Here is an 18368-nt window from a genome sequence, read left to right as displayed (position 1 = left end):
GATTGTGCAGTTGTTTTTTCCTGTAGCCCAAATAGCTCAAGGGCGTAAAAGAGAAACAGGCACACACACAGGCGCTATTTTGTTATCTATTATTATCCATTATCTGTCTATTATTATTATTATTATTATTATTATTATTATTATTATTATTATCTGTTGTATTATCACCATTCTCTGTTTCTCTTCTACGTTCGTGTGCTATTTGCGCTACAGGAAAAAAACTGCAAGACGTTGCACCAACAAGCCTAAATATCTACACTCATGAACTCCAGAGAGGAGACGAGAAGCACCTCCAACACCGTTGATTAATCGCTTTCTATTCCAGGAGGTCTCGAGCCACGGCGGCGCGACTCGCGGTGACGATATATGTGCTGGTGAGTAAGGTGAAATTGAAATACCGCGCTCACAATTCCGGTTCGACGCAAACAGTACGGCTGGAACTACTTTACCAGCAAGAGCCTGGAGTTCTGAAAGGCGTCTTCGGTTTGTTATTGGGCATAAGGCGTTCACAGGAGCTGTGAAGTAGTCTATACGCGCGGTTTGCCTGTGTCGCTCGAATGACTCGCGACGTAATATTTGGAGAACCACCGACGCCTTCGCATACGTTGTTTAGACCACGCGACGTATTACTTACACTGGCCGAATCATCAAATGCGCTGAATGCCGGTAGCAGGTTGTAGAGGGTATTTTCTTCTTTTTTTATATATGCGATACGGCAGCCATCCTGGAAAAAAAAAATCTAGAATCAAACTTAAAGGGCCCCTCATCAGGCCCCATAGCAAATTTTGGTTATACGCTGTAAGTTGTTACGTGTTCTCTAAGGAGCGTTCTGCCGTAAAAATTTTTCAAATCGGCTCATTAATAGCCGAGATAGAAATATTTCAGTGCCGCGAACCCATGATTTCAGCAGGCGAGCTCCACTGCATGGCGAGACTCTCTCTCCACCTGCCCAGTCTAGCCTCCGCAAGCGAAATTTCTTCCCTGCGTTCTCCCATACCGGACCTCAAGGATCGCGTGACGCACACGTCACGGGCCCCACCTTCATTTTTTTTTCTCCTCGCATTTTTTTTTTTTTTCGGCGCCGCGCATTTTTGTTGACTACGTTGCGCGCGAGCTGTTGTGATTCTCTCGTTTCGTGCAGCTCACGATTTTGCGCTCTGTGCACAAGGACACATGACTAGCGGTATAATTCAATGCTACACGAATACTGAGGCAGAACAAGCGGATCGCACAGCATGATCACGCGCTGGAAAACGGTATAAAATGGCATAGTTTCGGCACCTGCGCACATGACTGCACGATCGTGGGAACAAGCAGACGAAGCGGAAGTACGTCTCCCTTGCTTCGGTGCGAAGTAAAACAAAACAAAACAAAAAACACGCAGGCACTCCGTTTGTCTGTTTTATTATTTCTCTAAACTTCAATTTGTCAATTCAAGCAACAGATCCCACAAATAACAGATGACGCCTTGAATGATTCTCGAAGTCACGTGTCCCCACGAGCGACGTCACACTGCCGACAAGAGTACGTAGGCGCAGGGACACGAGTACGTCACCGTCCGGCTTGGAGAGCGGTCGCCGCGAGGGAAAGGGAAAACGGCGTTCGGATTGAAATTTCAGACCTTTCGGCTGCGCGTAGCGATGTATTTCTTTGCAAACACGATCGTTAACGCATTGCATGCTGTGCGCTTGCCAGCTAAAAATGACCAGACCTGGTGAGGAGCCCTTTAACAAGCGACTGTGTCTGCAATAGTAGACTGTCATTCTCTCTCCTCTCTCTCTCTTTCTCTTTATCTGATTTGTTTTTCCAATGAAAGGTAGTGAGTGCGAGAACAGGAAGGAGGAAGGCCGCCCTGTCAAAAAGCTGCAAGGTTCACTTTCTTTTTTTGATGATGATTATTATTGGAGACTCGCTCTTACTTCGTCACGTGCATCCAACTTCACCGCTTTGTCCCGCGCCGATGTGGAGCAAGCCAACGCGGAAAAAAAAAGACAGCCTAAGCAAATTTACGAGAGTGTAGTAGGGTGACGCGACTGCGGAGCAGTGGGCGAGCAGCGCTCCGATGAAACAAATGAAACGCGCTCGGGCGGGCAGCGATCGCGGCACAAAACGCGGTTGGCACACGGGAGCAGACGGCGTGCGCTGCCTCAGCGAGCTCGCAAATCGCGCGCCCAAGCGAAGAGCAGTACACTACACTTTGCCTCGGGCTGTTCGGTCGCGAATCGAGGTCGCCGTCAATAGCATCGCGTCTACCGCCGGTGATCGCGGTAGCGCGCTCTCCGTGTCAAAGCGGTGACGAGCCGCCGCCCCCTGATCGGCGGCCCATCCGTCCGCCGTCACCGCGCTTATACAGCCAGGAGTTCCTGCAGGCGGTGTAGTAGAACGTGCGGAAGTGGCAAGGATCTCGAACATAAGTGATAATACGAACGAAACGAGCGCGAACACGATTTGACGAATGGGTTTTACGCGGCTGAGAACAATGGTCCCATTGGTTGTCACATGTCATAAAATGGAGCGGCTCACTGCACGACCAAGTTTAGAGCGACCCTTCTTCGTCTGTACTTAAGGAGACACTAAAGAAGGCAGCTACAATAGAAAAATTACGCTTATAGAATCACGAGAAGTCTAGGCGTATGGTGAGAGGGGGCTTGGTAACCCAGAAATGTAGTAAAAAGGATAGGTGAGCACATAGCGACGCTTCCCCTGAATTTCCCGCACAATCTCACCTAGACGTCATGGGTTTTGACGGCGTTTTTTTTTTTTTTCGGGTCTAGTTTATCGGTAAAGAAAGACGGCATCGCATACTAAAGAACACAATGACCCCGGCTATAGTTAACGCAAGTTTTTCTGGACCAGCAAGTAGAAATGTATGTTTTGCGGAAATATTGCAAAAAACTGGAAAAATATTCTAGCCACTTTTAGCATATGAAAGTAATAATAACAGCAGACAAGAGTGCACGAAAAAAGATGTTTTAAAAAGTTATGGTAGCATGTTGACATTCTATAACAAATAACTGCTTTTTTTTATTCGCTCAGAGATTCTTAGTAGCTTTCAGAATTCTAGTCTACCCACCGTGACAGCTGTGGGGGTATTCTGTAAGAGTCCAGCTAGTGGACACGTCCATTTTGTCTGCTGCTGAAGTGCTGATCGGCTGGGCTGGGGTACGCACCAGAAGGAGACAGGCACTCCAGCCAATTAGCACTTGAGCAGCAGACGAAATGGACAGGTGGATTCTTACAGAATACAACCCCTCCCCCCTTCCCCTGTTTATTAGGGAGGGGATGCTGGTGTACCTTCTGCACATTCTGGAAATTTCTTTTTTGGGATTGCGGATGCCACGTGCTCAATTGCTTGTTGCGGGTTCGCCGTGTAGGAGTTGTAGGTCGTGGGGAGGAACTTGAGAGGAACTAGGCGTCTTCAAAGGCTCATGAGAAGGCACCGCAAGGCATCTCCTTTCAGGAATTCCCCCTGCTTCCGTCTAACCGTGAAGGCGTTGGCGATTTCACTAACAATAGTTGGTCCGCCGATCGCGTTTAGTCAGAGAGGCGCCGAGGGGGTGTTGACACGGCACATCGTCGTCCCTACGAGACGAGTCACCGCGGCTGGTAGTGAGGGCCTCCAATGGTCTCTTCGGGGAAGCTCGCCACGCTCGCAGCTGCAGCTGGCTGAGAAAACTTTGCATGTCGACACCTCTGCAGGCCGTTCCTAACAGCTCCTCCATGTCCCGGAAAATCTTGACTGGCCAGTGCTGACAACCGCTGGGCAGGAAGAGAATGGCTGGCGAGCAAGAATATGGCTTTGCTCTCTGCAATCCCTGCGCACTTGCGTAACCATCTCACAACCATCTCCCTGCGCAACCATCTCATTACAACCGGCAAAGAAGACTCGATCCCGGCAACACAATACTATTCAGCGTGCAAACGCCCGGAAAGAGCTGTTAACCCACCAGGCTTCCTATCAAAATTTCAATGTAAGCCTCTCAACTAGGAACCCCAAATTTTGACCCCAAAATATAGTGCCGCCAAAGCGAGCGTTCACGTTCCCCCTGAGTTTAACCAGATTTGACTGTCGTGTTGCACAATAACAAAAGTTTACGCAGAACCGTGGCAGAACTAAACCGAAGGCTCTCAACCACCAGTACCGGAGCATAACACAAGCAGCCTGATTTCGCGAACAGCCTGTTCTTACCCTATCGCAGCGGCATACATACCGCACGTACTGGTGTCACTGACCACTCTGGTCAACTCCACAGGTACGTAATCACAATCGCGCTAACTTTGTGGTCCCTATTCCGAACACGTGCTTGTGTCGCACGCAAACGTTCCATCATGCTTACTCACGTGTCTTCCTCTAGTCCATACAGGACTTGTAACTTAAACGAGAACCTAAACTTGCGTAACTTACGCACACCACAGAACCTTTAAAAATGCGTCTTCTAACAACTACACGCATGCTTACGAGAGAAGTCAGAACGCGGCCGCCCTCAACACTCATGAGCAACCCAGTCATAAACCTTCTGCTTCCTTCCGTCCTCACAGGACACGCGCTAATGGAACTAAGAACGCTTCTCAGTGCAACTTATGCACTTACTGAAAATCTACGCGCTTCAACTTAGAAAATTCGAAAACTCCTCTAAAAATGCAGAAGGTTAACTAATACTCACGCGCGTTACCATACGCCTCTCACCGATAACCTTGACACTTCAGGTTACTCACACACACACACAAAAAAGAACGCCTATCTACTCATTATTGAACACCTCGCGAAACAACAGGTTTACATAAAACGCATCTTTCAAATCTCGGAGCTTCTCGAACGAGAACACAAAGCTCATACCTTACATATTAAAAGAAACTTCAGTCTCAAATTGCGAAAATTTTCAAAATGCTCAAAAACAAAACAAAATAACACGTTTTACTTCTACGGAAACTCTCTTGGCCTTCCGTTCCAAACGTTTACATCTGACTCATACTTTTGAGCCGTACTCGAGGTGTCGCTGTTCGAACGCTATTCTGGCTATCCAGGAACACCAAAAGGACCGACACGCAATCAGCTCCTTCAAGACCTTACAGTCTCCTGCCAATTTGTGTCCTGGCGCCCCACCTTCATCACGATCTCGACTGACCGCGTCACGACTCCCTACCACCTGGTCTCGTCTTGCCACCTTGCGCTCCTTCGCACTACATGCTGCACTCCGAAAAGAACGACGGAACGACGAGGAACATAACTGTCCGCGTCCGTGCAGAACATGCTTCTCGGTCTCTTTTTGACCGGTGGCTCGAACGTGCTTGATGCGCACACGTCGTCAACGACGGCTGCACCTTTCCTTTTCTCGCGCCCTGGCTTTTTGTGTCTGTCGCCGTCTTTGGCTGCGCTACATTATTTACCACTTTCCGATTTTTACCGCGCTTCTTTCTACGGCGCTTTCTCTTTGAATTTCCTTTCATGCTGCCTTCTCGCGCCTCGTGCTGGCCGGTACACACTTCCTGTACGCCTAGTTCATCCCAAGTTCCTCCCTACGACCTCCAAGCCCTACAACTCACCAGTTGTAAGGTTGGAGGTCGTTGTAGGGAGGACCAGGCTCTTCGTCAGGAGCTAGGCGTACAGGATTTATTTACATATCTATATTAAAACAAGAGATACATTCGACAGTCTAGCGTCACTCCCAAATGGAGCACGCAAGACGAAGCGTACAGCACACCAGCACACAGCTCCAAGCAGACTGCTTCTCGAGCACGAACACACCACTCACGAGCACCCTCAGCAGCCGCACAACCGCTGCTTATAAACACTCTGTCCTCCCTAGATCCCTAGGTGAGGGAAAACGCAGTTCACCGCCAATTCGTAGCGTCCAACGTCATTGTAGTCGCTCTTACTATGGCCGTTAACGGCCTCCGCTGCCCCTTCTTTTTCAAGCTCTTGCCGTTTTCACTCACGCTCTTGGTGTTCTTGCCTAATTGATTCCTGTACCTGTCTTTTGCTTAGAATTAGTTTACCTGTTTGTTCGATGAGAATCAAATAATTGTCACCTTGGAGAATGGTTTTTTGAATTTCTGATTCCGTCAAGTCCTCCTCTTGCAAACTTTGCATGTCGGCACCTCTGCAGGCCGTTCCTAACAGCCGTCAAACACGGGGGCGCCTTTAGACGCACGGGACGGCGCATTGAATGCAGCAGCGAGTAGTTTAGATTATTTTCTGCGACACACTTGAAACCAGCTAGCCGTGGTAAACTATTCTTCCAAAACGGATTTTTTTTTATTTAGCCCGTGAGAAAAATGCTTGGCAAATAATAAAAAAAATGAAGACCGAGCTTTCTTTTCTTAATTTCTGAATATGTTATCCCAAAAAATTCTTGATTGGTTGTTCGCCCACTTTCGAGGGGATGGAACTGAATCCTGGGCAATGCGTACATTTAGTTGAAAAAAAAAAGGCAGCGCTGTATGGAGGTGGTGCACAGCACAAGCCTTCTTGCTCTTCTGCAATTAATTGTCGATAAGACGATTTTAAGAAAATAAGAAAAGAGAGACCGATAGAGTTGGGGAGAAAGATACTCGCTGTTCACAACTTTAACACTATACCTTTGCACGAAGAGGCGGATGAAGGGGTGTGTGGTGTGTGTGTGGGGGGGGGGGGGGGGGGCAGCATTTGTAAAGGATTACAAAAAAGAAGTAATCATTTGTTGCACTGTGTGTTTTCGCTTTGGTAACGTATTTCTCTGTCTGTATCTTTCCCCACTGCGCAATAAACTTTTGTTTGAAGTCAGCGCCTGTGTCGGCTGTTTCCTTGATCGCTTGTCCCCTTTTTGCGCGTTTTGTCGTATTATGCCGAGTGAGAAATGTGCTACGTAAATTCCAACCCTGGTGTTTTGTCTTCCACAAGTTCGAGCGCGTCTTTTGCCAAGCGTTTCTTCTATGCGTGGAAAGAAAACGTGCCTGAAACAAAGCGCAGCGCTCAAGCCCTCTTTGCATCCAGTAAAAAGTCTGGTTGCATGAAAGCCCTCCGTAGCATCCGGGCACCCGTGTAGCTTTAAGATGTAGGACTACCTTGGTTCATTTTTTTTTTTTTTTTTTTTCGGTAGCATTACACACATTAAAAGTGCGCATCGGCGTTGTACCCGGGTTTATAGCGTGGGTCAATCCTGGAGGTAGCGTACTCAAAGGGGATGAAGGGCGATCCTGATACCAGCACACCCTATGTCCTCGAAGGGGTTTTAATGCAACATCGGAATAATATTGCAATACAGGTCGACAGTGCGATACAAATCAACACTGGCATCGGCGATGTAAGGAAGTATATCATCAGCGGAGGGACTGTAGCGGAGTGAAAGCGACGAAGCGGGAAATAAGGAGTAGCGGAGTGGTCTGACGTGGTATAGGCACGCGTCACAGGAACGGCGGCGGCGCTTGGGCGGATAGACCTCACTGCGTAATATCTTCCGCCACACTATGCAATATGAACGTGGTCGTAATGCACCAGCCTGTATGACCGCCTGTGACTGACTTAGTGGTGCACGCTTGTGTGCGTAACAGTCGAGACTGTGACCTGATTTCTTCCTTCTCCTCTTTCAATACCCTTTCCCGCTTCCCAAGTGCAGGGTAGCCTATCGGGGTCAGCCTGGTTAACGTTCCTACCTTTTCCTTATGACACACAAACACGCACACACACACACACACACACACACACACACACACACACACACACACACACACACACACACACACATACATATATATAATATATATATATATATATATATATATATAATATATATATATATATATATATATATATAATATATATATATATATATATATATATATATATATATATATATATATGGTGTCTATACGTCTTATCTAATCGTTCCAGCCCAAAAGACATGTGCCGAAGGTGTAGTGCGCTTGGTGGTAATACCAGGAGTCTTTACATGACATTCTACAGACTGAAATTATCACGGCGGCTCTGGTCGCTCAATCTCTTCGTTGTGACAAATTAATACAAAGGCCTCTGAGAGTATTAAGAGCAACGAAAGGATGGGACTGTGTTATTCTTCAGAAATGAAGCAATTGAAGCTGCCTCGCGGAAACTTAAATCTTGCTCAGTGCAACCGCTAGTGATACTATCGAACTGCAAGGGAGCGCTGCAGGTACTCCAGCGATGATTTGCGCAGGACATTTGGCTAAAGCGGTACCATCAAGCATCAAGCATTTGGCACCATCAAGCATCTACGCAGGTTAGGACTTCATCTGGACTTTCAGTGGCTTCCATCGCACATCAACGTGTTCGGAAATAAAGATGCAGACGGACTTGCGTGCCAAGCGCTAACGTACAGACCGACGGTGAGAGTACCACAAAACATTCAACGAGTATCAAAGACGACCATTGGAAACCACTTTCACTCCTTCAGGTCCCCACCACATCAATACTGCGCGACCGAGGGACTTTGCTGACCGGAAGCCTGCTTATTATACCGTGTCCGCACCCAGTCAGCGAGAACACAGGCCTGGCGACACAAGATTGGACTATGCCCTCACCAACGTGTTCTTTCTGCCCCGCCCATAGTGATATAAAATATTATTTGGTAGAATGACCAAAATTCATGGAAGAGCGCAAGACTCTTCTTGACGGACTCTAGGCGTTAAATGTCTCGGTGCCCTACCGTGGAGGAATTGATCTTCCCGCAAGGACACTTAATTTTTAGGGGAGAGGTGTTTCGCCACTTCCCGAAGTTTTTGAATACACTGCCCTATTCAACCAGTGGCGAAGTTTAGCAAGTAAGCCTAAACTTTTCCAGTGGGGTAATGCTGTTGATAGCGCCATCTCCGCACAGTAAAAGCAGACACTCATGGCGGAGCAATTGCTGGCATGCCTTTGCAAGGCTTGATCCGCCCGTAGATTGCATCATACTCCTCCTCTTCCTCCTCCTCGATTATATAGCAATAGCTGCATTGTATGTTACGTAGCGATCGATAGGTGTGGTATATATGTATTGTCCTTTAGAGCAACTAACTAAAAGCAACCATTGCGATATATTTGGGTTGGCCATGGGGGACGGTAGACTAGGAGACAATGGCGCGTAGTCAGCAGCAGTATACTATACCGTAATGCCATAACTCAACGATGGTGGAGAAGAGATTTCAACACTTAGTTCGGGCGTGAGCAACTTTAGAAGTGTTTTTTATTTGCTGCAATCGGTTCATGCAGCAAATAAATATTTATATGTATGCATATATACTGTGACTCCGGAGCACGCTGGTTGGGCCGCAGTGTGCAAATATTTTGTTGTCGTTTTGTTTTCGTCTGAAGCTCAACATGATTTCAGAACCGTCAGGATGAATTTATTCTGCTACGTGAGCAAATATTATCGACCAAGTTGTAAACAATGAACGCAAGCCCATACCCGCGCCCACGAGGCGAATCAAGAAGTCGCGTAAAACGTTCCCGCGATTTCGCACGTGCGCGTTTAGCCAAAAAGTAAGCGGGCCAGTTTGACCGGAGCTGACTTCACACCGTGCGGTGAAGCTAACCAGCGTTCCGATACTGTCAACAAGTTCAAATATACAGCTGCCGTCTCTACAATCTTGGGTAGATAATGCAAATATTGTCGCTGATGGTTATATACGTCATGGTTATGTTCTACTTCTCTGCCTACCGCTTTCTGCCGGCTTTCACCCTACCACAGCCCCACTTTTCCTATACGACCAGGCGTCTGCAGCTTCCATAGCAGACGGTAAGTTGCGGTACAGCCAGCATTAGGGTGGATAATATCGATGAATGAATATTCGATTAATTGATTAAATGTATCCCGCAAAACTTTGATTAATCTTCATGGATGTCCACCTTTAAGTTAATCGACCTCATCGATAAGGCTTGTTCGATTTATCGTTTTCGAGAGTTCGACAGAAGGGACGCGAAACCTTTGAAAGCGTACTGGAATGGCCGCGCACGAGCAGTCACTGTGCGGTTGTGGCAGAGCGACTGTTGACTGTTTCTCTCAGTCAATAGTAATTCCGAGCCGAGCCCTCTCTTCCCCCAGACGCCACCACGCCGCCCGAAGCCGGAAGCTCGAAGTGCTTTCGCAATTCAAGGCATACTATAGCAACACAGTCGTTGATTGCCGGGCCACTCCCAATGCACCAAAGACGTGGCACAGCATGCGCGCCTGTTTGGAGCATGCATGTATTCGACATAGCGACGGAGTTCATTTCGATTCCAGCAAATCTATAACTTTCGAGAATATGATATCGCATGCTGGTTGTGCGGCCATTCAGAGAAGGCGTCGGTTCCCCCAAACAACCCAGCCAATTGACATTCCTTCGCTCTGCAGAAAAGAGCATGCGATTTAAATTTTAAACCAGTAAGTTTCTTTTCCCCTGTGTATATTGCAATTTCTTGCATATTTCACTTGCACTTCACCTTTCACTTCTGCCATTTTTCTTATTTCTTGTTTAACTGTACTGTACAGGGATTCACTAGAGTCAAGTATCTTACTTAATTGTGCACTAAGTGCCATCTTATAACACATATTGTTTATCTTTTCAATTGCCACAAGAGTCAACTACATTTAGTATTTAAGAAGTTAGATTAGCCTTTATAAAACGTTTATACACTTGTGTTTCAAACTTGGTTCCACCTCTCAAACATTAAAATAGGGTCCTACAAAAGCAGATAACCAACTGTGTTCCAAACTTTTGAAAAGTTCTGGTGTTAACAGCTAAAAACGTAAAAGGGACACGAGCCGAGAAGACCACACCACGAAAGCGCTTGTGGTGTCGTCTTCTCGTCTCGAGTCCCTTCTACGCCTTGCGCTGTTAACACTTATAATTTTTTCCAGATCACCCCTCAAAATTCTCGGAAGAAAAGCTGACGCAGATACGGAATTCTCTAACGGCCGAGTGCTTCTGGATGGAGAGACAGTCCTTTGGGACGCTTTAACAAAGTGCCTGTTGAAAGCATCAGCCACTTCTGTGGGAGGTTGCTGAAAAGCACCGAAAACAGACTGGTTATTGGAACTCACTCCTCTGAGATGATTTACCAAAGACCAAGTTTTGCTCACATTATTAGAAGATTGTTGGAATTTATAAAAAGAGTAACGGCGTTTGGCGCCACACAGAAGAGCAACAACTCTATTTCTTGCCGACTTGTTTTCTAATCGCAGTGCTTGGTTTCTGGGATTTCTTTTGCAGCGTCTCCACAACTTGTCTCAATACGAAATGGAAGCAAGAATTTCCTTGTTCATCCAGCAGTGACCCTTTCTTACCGGCTTAGCTATCAGCCGTGTGCAACGTAATTCAATTTTTTTCAGTTGCGTACAGAACTTTTCATACACTTTGCCCGACGAATCTTCTTTGGTTAAGGATGCCCACTCAAACGAAACGATAAGGTTATCAAGCTTGGATTGATTTACAGTAGGAACAAGACATTTACCCTGCCCAGATCCAGTTTCCACCGATGGCGTTCCAGACGAGTCTGGTAAAACAAGACGGCATGCTACAAAGTAGTGGTCCGCCAACCGTTGTAGAATAGTGCATGAACGAAATGAACAGCTGGGAGCTCTGGCTGCTATGTGATCTAAACAAGATTGCACTAGGCTATTATTAACTAATTCCGCTGTAGTAGGAGCTCCAATTGTACATTCCAGACCATAAGCGGATAGCGTAGATAAATAATCAAAAACGGTCACTTTTTCAGGGCATAAAATATTTATATTCAAGTCTCCGATCAAGCAGAATTGGTCCACTGAGCTCCACTGCCGCAGAGCTTCCTCAAGCTCAACAAGAAACCGTGAAAGGCTGCAAGAGGGTGGTCGATAAATCCATAAGATATGGACAGATATAGATATAGGACAGATAAGATAGACAAGGGTGCAATACTTTTGATATTAAACAACAGCCAAGCTACTGACCTCAGTTTAGAACAAATAAGTGATAAGTGATGTTGTCACGATAAATTACTGTCGAAATAGATTCCGAGATATTTCACACAATCCACGTATGGAATAGGCGCACATTTACAATGAACACAGTCTGACTCATGCAAGTAGAGGGGCATGTTAATAACCGTAGTCTTAAGTGGGGAGCGCAAACAAACAAGTTTTGTTTTTTGGGCATTTACAACAATTCCATTATTAGAGAACCAATGCATTGCTTTTTACACGTCATTTTGCAACATTTCAGTGGACGTTTTATAAGAAAGGTGTTTCGACAATAATACAGTGTCGTCAGCATACTGGAAGACTGAACATTTCGAAATTGCCAAAAGGAAGTCGTTAACAAAGATATTAAACAACAATGGCGACAAAATAGACCCCTGAGAAACTCCAGCTTAGAACTAAATACGCCCTTATCATCGGTAGAGACCACCTGAAATCTGTTGCTCAGGTAATTTTCGAGAACTTTGTAAAAAGGCCCACGAAATCCCCAAAAATGCAGTTTACTTAACAAGGTTTGATGATTCAGGGTGTCAAACGCTTTCGCTACATCTAAAAATAGCGCACATGTGAAAAGATTCTGATCAAATGCCGAGAACAGTTCATCTGAAAATTCCTCAAGCAGTGCCACAGTACCACGCCCTGAAATAAAGCCAAACTGTCGATTGGTCAGGATAGAAAATTTGTTAAGAAAAGAAGACATAGTGTGGAAAAGAAATTTTTCTAAGACCTGAGCAATAATCGGCAATATAGAAATTGGCCGATAGTTTTCAATACTATCTTTCTTCCCTGACTTGTGTAGTGGTACAACAACTGCAGTTTTTAAGCATTCTGGAATTTCGTCGCCTTCCAAAAAACCATTCAGTATATGCAGGATAATATCTGACAGCGCATTGAAATTCCTTCTGATGGTGTGTAAAGAAATTCCATCATATCCAGCGGGCTTGTTAGGACGGAAATTGAAAATAATTTCTTCCAGATCCACCCTTCAAAATTCTCGGAAGAAAAGCCGACGCAGATACGGAATGCCCTAACGGCGTAGTGCTTGTATATGGAGAGACGGCCCTTTGGGACGCTTTAACAAAGTGCCTGTTGAAAGCATCAGCCACTTCTGTGAGAGGTTGTTGAAAAACACCGAAAATAGACCGGTTATTGGAACTCACTTCTCTGAGATGATTTACCAAAGACCAAGTTTTGCTTACATTATTTGAAGATTGTTGGAATCTATAAAAAAAGTAACGGCGTTTGGCGCCACGCAGAAGAGCAACAACTCTATTTCTTGCCGACTTGTATTCTGATCGCAGTCTTTGGTTTCTGGGATTTCTTTTGCAGCGTTTCCACAAGTTGTCTCGATACGAAATGGAAGCAAGAATTTCCGTGTTCATCCAGCAGTGACCCTTTTTATCGGCTTAGCTATCAGCCGTGTTCAACGCAATTCAAAATTTTTCATTTGCATACAGAACCTTTCATATACTTTGCCCGAAGAATCTTCTTTGGTTAAGGATGCCCAGTCAAACGAAACGATAAGGTTATCAAGCTTGGATTGATTAACAGTAGGGACAAGGCATTTACGCTGCCCAGATCCAGTTTCCACCGATGCCGTTCTAGACGCGTCTGGTAAAACTAGACGACATGCTACAAAATAGTGGTCCGCCATCCGTTGTAGAATAGTACATGAACTAAAAGAACAGCAGGGAGCTCTGACCGCTATGTGATCTAAACAAGATTGCACTAGGCTATTATTAACTAATTCCGCTCTAGTAGGAGCTGCAATTGTACATTCCAGACCATAAGCGGACAACGTGGAAAATAATGACAAACAGTCACTTTTTCAGGGCATAAAATATTGATATTCAAGTCTCCGATCAAGCAAAATTGGTCCACTGAGCTCCACTGCCGCAGAGCTTCCTCAAGCTCAACAAGAAACCGAGAAAGGCTGCATGAGGGTGGTCGATAAATCGATAAGATATGGACAGAAAATGACCTTTTACAAACTTTGACCATCATAGATTCGGCATGTACAAAAGATGTATCAACAGAAGAAACTTCACAGTTGTCGTTTACATAGAGAGTAATGCCTCCGCCACGACGCCTGCTTCGTGTGAAAAAATGTGCGGAAAAGCCCTGCAACGTAAACGTATCAAGGCAAGCCTGGGAAACATTGATTTCTGTAATCACAAATACATCTACAGAGTTAGCTGCCCATTCAGCCAGAAATTTAAATTCGTCCCAGTATTTACGCAGACTTCGAATATTAACGCTCACAATGGTAAAATCTTCATCAGAACTGCACGGAAATTCTGTTTTAAATGAACTGAAGTCTGGTAGTTCACTGAAAGAAAAGGCATGTTGGCTAAGCAATGTTTTCCAGGTCTGCTTGTTTACCAATTCGAACAAGAAACGCTGTTTCATTCTTTTTCACGAAGACCTTGCCTCCTTTCGTCCAACAAAACTGATAACCCTCCTCTTTTGCCTTCGTTCTCGCTTTCCAGAAGAAATCACGGTTAACTTTGGTCAAGTTATCATTGAAGTAGATCTTTGGAAATGATGCACTTTCACGTATTTTCTTCAGCTTTCCCCGCGCTTCAAGCCATTTTTCCTTCCAAATTACAGATTGAAAGCGCACCAAGACCACAGGTGTACCAATGATTTTGACTTTTAAGCGGTGTACGGCTGCAATATCGTCAGACGAAAACCCCGTGAGGTCCAGATTTGCTGCCATTTGCGTGATTGTTTGTGTTAGGCTTTCATTACTTTTCACTGGCAAACCGTGGATCTCAAGATTCTTTAGTCTGCTCTACAGCTCACTTTCATTTTGGTTTTCTTCTAGCTTTTGTATTACTGCTGCCTGAGTTACCACCGTTGTTTCCAGAGCTTCCAGTTCAGCGCAATCAGACATTTGACGTTCCTGAATGTCCTGTTGTTGTTTCAAAACAGAATCATACTTCTCGGAAAAAAACGACACTGATCCTTCTAGTTCCTTAACTGATTTCGATACAGCCGTGAACTCTTCCTGCAGCAGTAGGAGAAAATCAACATTCTTATGCAGAATCCGGAATGATTGCAAACTTTTTCTGATTTCCCTTAGCTCATCCAACAGTGATGACTCAGAACCACTGTTAACCTCCAGTTCAGCCTCTGTGCCGCTGTTTAGTTTCTTGTTACTTCTGCACGTTTTACAGACCCACGCATCTCTCTTAGCGTTCCCCATAGTAGTGAAAGTGTTAGCTGCTATTCCAGAACATGACTGTCCTAGATGCTACGAATATTTGCATTGAGCACACACCATTATTTTTCCATCAGTAGGCAGAGCCTTATGACAGGAAATGCAGCTGTCGTCTTTTCCCATTGTTCACAGCAAACTAGTTAGGTAATATAAACATATGCTAATATACAAGAGCCGGGAAACTAATCTACAACACAGGCGTTAGAAGGGGAAAACTGTTCATTGAAGGAATTCTTGTCGAAACCTACACAGCTAGTATCGCTCACCAGGCGAAGCGCAGCAATCGTTAGTGGCGCGCCGTAACTGTCACTGGAACTGGCAGCTTGTGTTGCCTCGCAGAAAGCAGCCCAAAGCGACCACTATGACGAGCACGGGGGCGAGGCAGGCACTTTTACGTTGATGGCAGCCCGCAGCAAGCAGTAATAATAATAATAATAATAATAATAATAATAATAATAATAATAATAATAATAATAATAATAATAATAATAATAATAATAATGTTTATTCACACACATCCAAAAGCAAAACAAAGAAACGGGCCTGTCTAAGTCCACGAGGACTTGTGCGACTAGGCCCGGCAGAGTCGGTACAGCGATGTGGTTACATATTTACATAATAGGTGCAAATGTAGCCATTTACATAATAACACGTTTTTTTTTTCAACTTTCAGAAGAATGGTTGGTAGTGTTAGCCGTTAACAGACAATGACATAGTAAATAAAGACAAACACATAAACAACTTAAGCAAAGAATCAGAAGTAAATTTCAACATTTCATCAATAATTTCTTCAACTGTTTTTTGGAAGTTGCCAAAAAGAATTCATCGGCCAAATCGTTAAATATTTTTGGGATGTATACACTTCTCGCTTCACCATACTTAGTAGTGAATAGGGTACCTTAAAAGTTTTTTATTTCTTAACAATCGAGGTGCATCGTACGTCTCTGAATTCATCGCTCCAATTATGCCGCATAATGACAGTTCTGGTAAATAAATCCTCCGATGTGCAAAATCCTAATTCCTGAAAAATATTATTGCCATGTAGTGCAGTACCATAAGCAACATTTTTTTATATATTTTTTAGTAGTTTATCAATCCGATTTTCCCAGCGCTCTGTACAAAAGGCGAAGATCGTCATACCATACCTCAGCACACTGTACGCTAGTGCATGAACTATCATTTTCTTGACTGGTAGAGGTACTGAAAAGTAGATATGCAACACTCCGTAGTTTGCCACATAAAAACGCCATGTGATGCTGCCAAGACATGCCGCTGTTAAACGTTATACCCAGGTATTTGAATGTCTCCACATATTCTATAGCAGTACATTTACATGAAATACAATGTTCATCATGTAGAAATATTGGCAAGTTTATTGTTTGAGTTATTAATGGACTACAAAAGCGCATGATTTTGCTTTTCTTAGCATTGATATATACACAGTTTTCTTCAAACCATTGCATAGCCTTATGAACTGCATTCTGTAGGGCGCTAATAGCTTCCTCATAATGCATATGACGAGTGAGCAGAACTGTATCATTTGCATATTGAAACACAGTGGCTTTTGTAATTATCGTGGGAAAGTCGTTCATAAATAATTGAATAAGAGAGGGAACAACACGGATCCCTGTGGAACCCCAGCTGTAATATATTTCCTAGCGCTGACAATTTCTTTACTGCCCATGACCACCTGTGACCTATCATGTAAATAATTGCAAATAAGATAAAAAAAAAGGGTCCCCTGAAACCCAAACGAAACAACTTTTCCAATAAAATATCGTGATTTACAGTTTCAAACGCTTTTGCTAAATCCAAAAACAAAGCACAACTGTACAGGTTCTTATCTAGAGCAGAATATATTTCATCGGTGAACTCTTCTAGCAGTGTAATAGTACCTCGCTCAGCAACAAATCCAAACTGTCTTGGTGTTAGGATTGAAAATTTCTTTAAGAAGGAAGTCATGCAATCAAACAGAAACTTTTCCAGTATTTGGGAGAGTATAGGCAAAACAGAGATAAGTCTACAGTTTTCAACTTCATCTTTTTTTTTCTGCTTTATACAGTGGCTTAACAATCGCCGTCTTTAATGTCTCCGGAATTGATGCGGTGCTTATAAAACCACTAATCATAAAAAGTAGTATGTCTGCTAATGTATCAAAATTTCTTCTTAGTGTGGCCACAGCCAGCCCATCTATACCTGGTTGTTTATTAGGTCGAGAACTGAAAATTATTCTCCTCAGATCTTCCTTCGACAACGTGGGCAAAAAAAGCAGATGCCTGAACAGTCTGTGTGAGTGAGCAAGTGTGTCTCTGCGACTGCGCAGTGTTAGAAAAACGCGTGAAAAAAGTTATTGAAATTATCTACCACTATATCTGGCTTCTCTGAAAAAGATTCTAAGAAATTCGCAGGTGCAGCAGTACTGCCTCGGAGCGTATTTATTAAAGCCCAAGTTTTTGCTGAATCTTTGTGTGCTTGATTAAATCTGTGTAAGAAATAACGCCGTTTTGTTGATCTCAAGAGGGCGAATACCCTATTCCTCGCAATCTTATATTCCGTTTTCATGTCTTGATTTTTCGGCGCACGCCTGCTCCTTTTCCACAACTAGTCTCTGTAGGAAATAGCTCTCATTATGTCAGCCGTAAACCAGTGGTTACTTTTCCTTTGTTCTTTAGTTATTGTGTACATACTACAAAGCTCAAACTTTTTTAGCTGCTCCCGAAATTTTTCATAAACTTTAGCATAATTAGAATCCTTAATCATTTCCGCCGAGTCAAACTGTGTAATCAAATGATCAAATGTTCTCATATTGAAAATCTGCACTTCTAGTTGATTACTGTCATGTTTTTCTTCTGATTTGTCCTTTTCGGGCAGGGGTAAAAGTGCCTTAAGGCGACATGTGACAAAATAGTGATCCGCTATCTTATGCCTTATGATACATGCCGCTAAAGAATAATTCGGCGCTCTTATTGCTATGTGGTCTAGACAGGAGGATACTAGTCTATTTTGTAAGAGTTCTTCTCTCGTAGGTTGATCAATAATAATAATAATAATAATAATAATAATAATAATAATAAAAAATAATAATAATGTTTATTGCTATCAAAAACACAAAACAACATGAACAGGTCGGTCTAAGCCTCAGTTGGCTTGTAGGACCGTGCCTATGAACATGATACACACAGGGAAAAAGACAAAAAGAAATATTCATAAAT

The sequence above is a fragment of the Dermacentor andersoni genome, chromosome 1, assembly GCF_023375885.2.
Source record: "Dermacentor andersoni chromosome 1, qqDerAnde1_hic_scaffold, whole genome shotgun sequence".
NCBI classification, from domain to species: domain Eukaryota; kingdom Metazoa; phylum Arthropoda; class Arachnida; order Ixodida; family Ixodidae; genus Dermacentor; species Dermacentor andersoni.
This window is presented reverse-complemented; position numbering follows the sequence as displayed.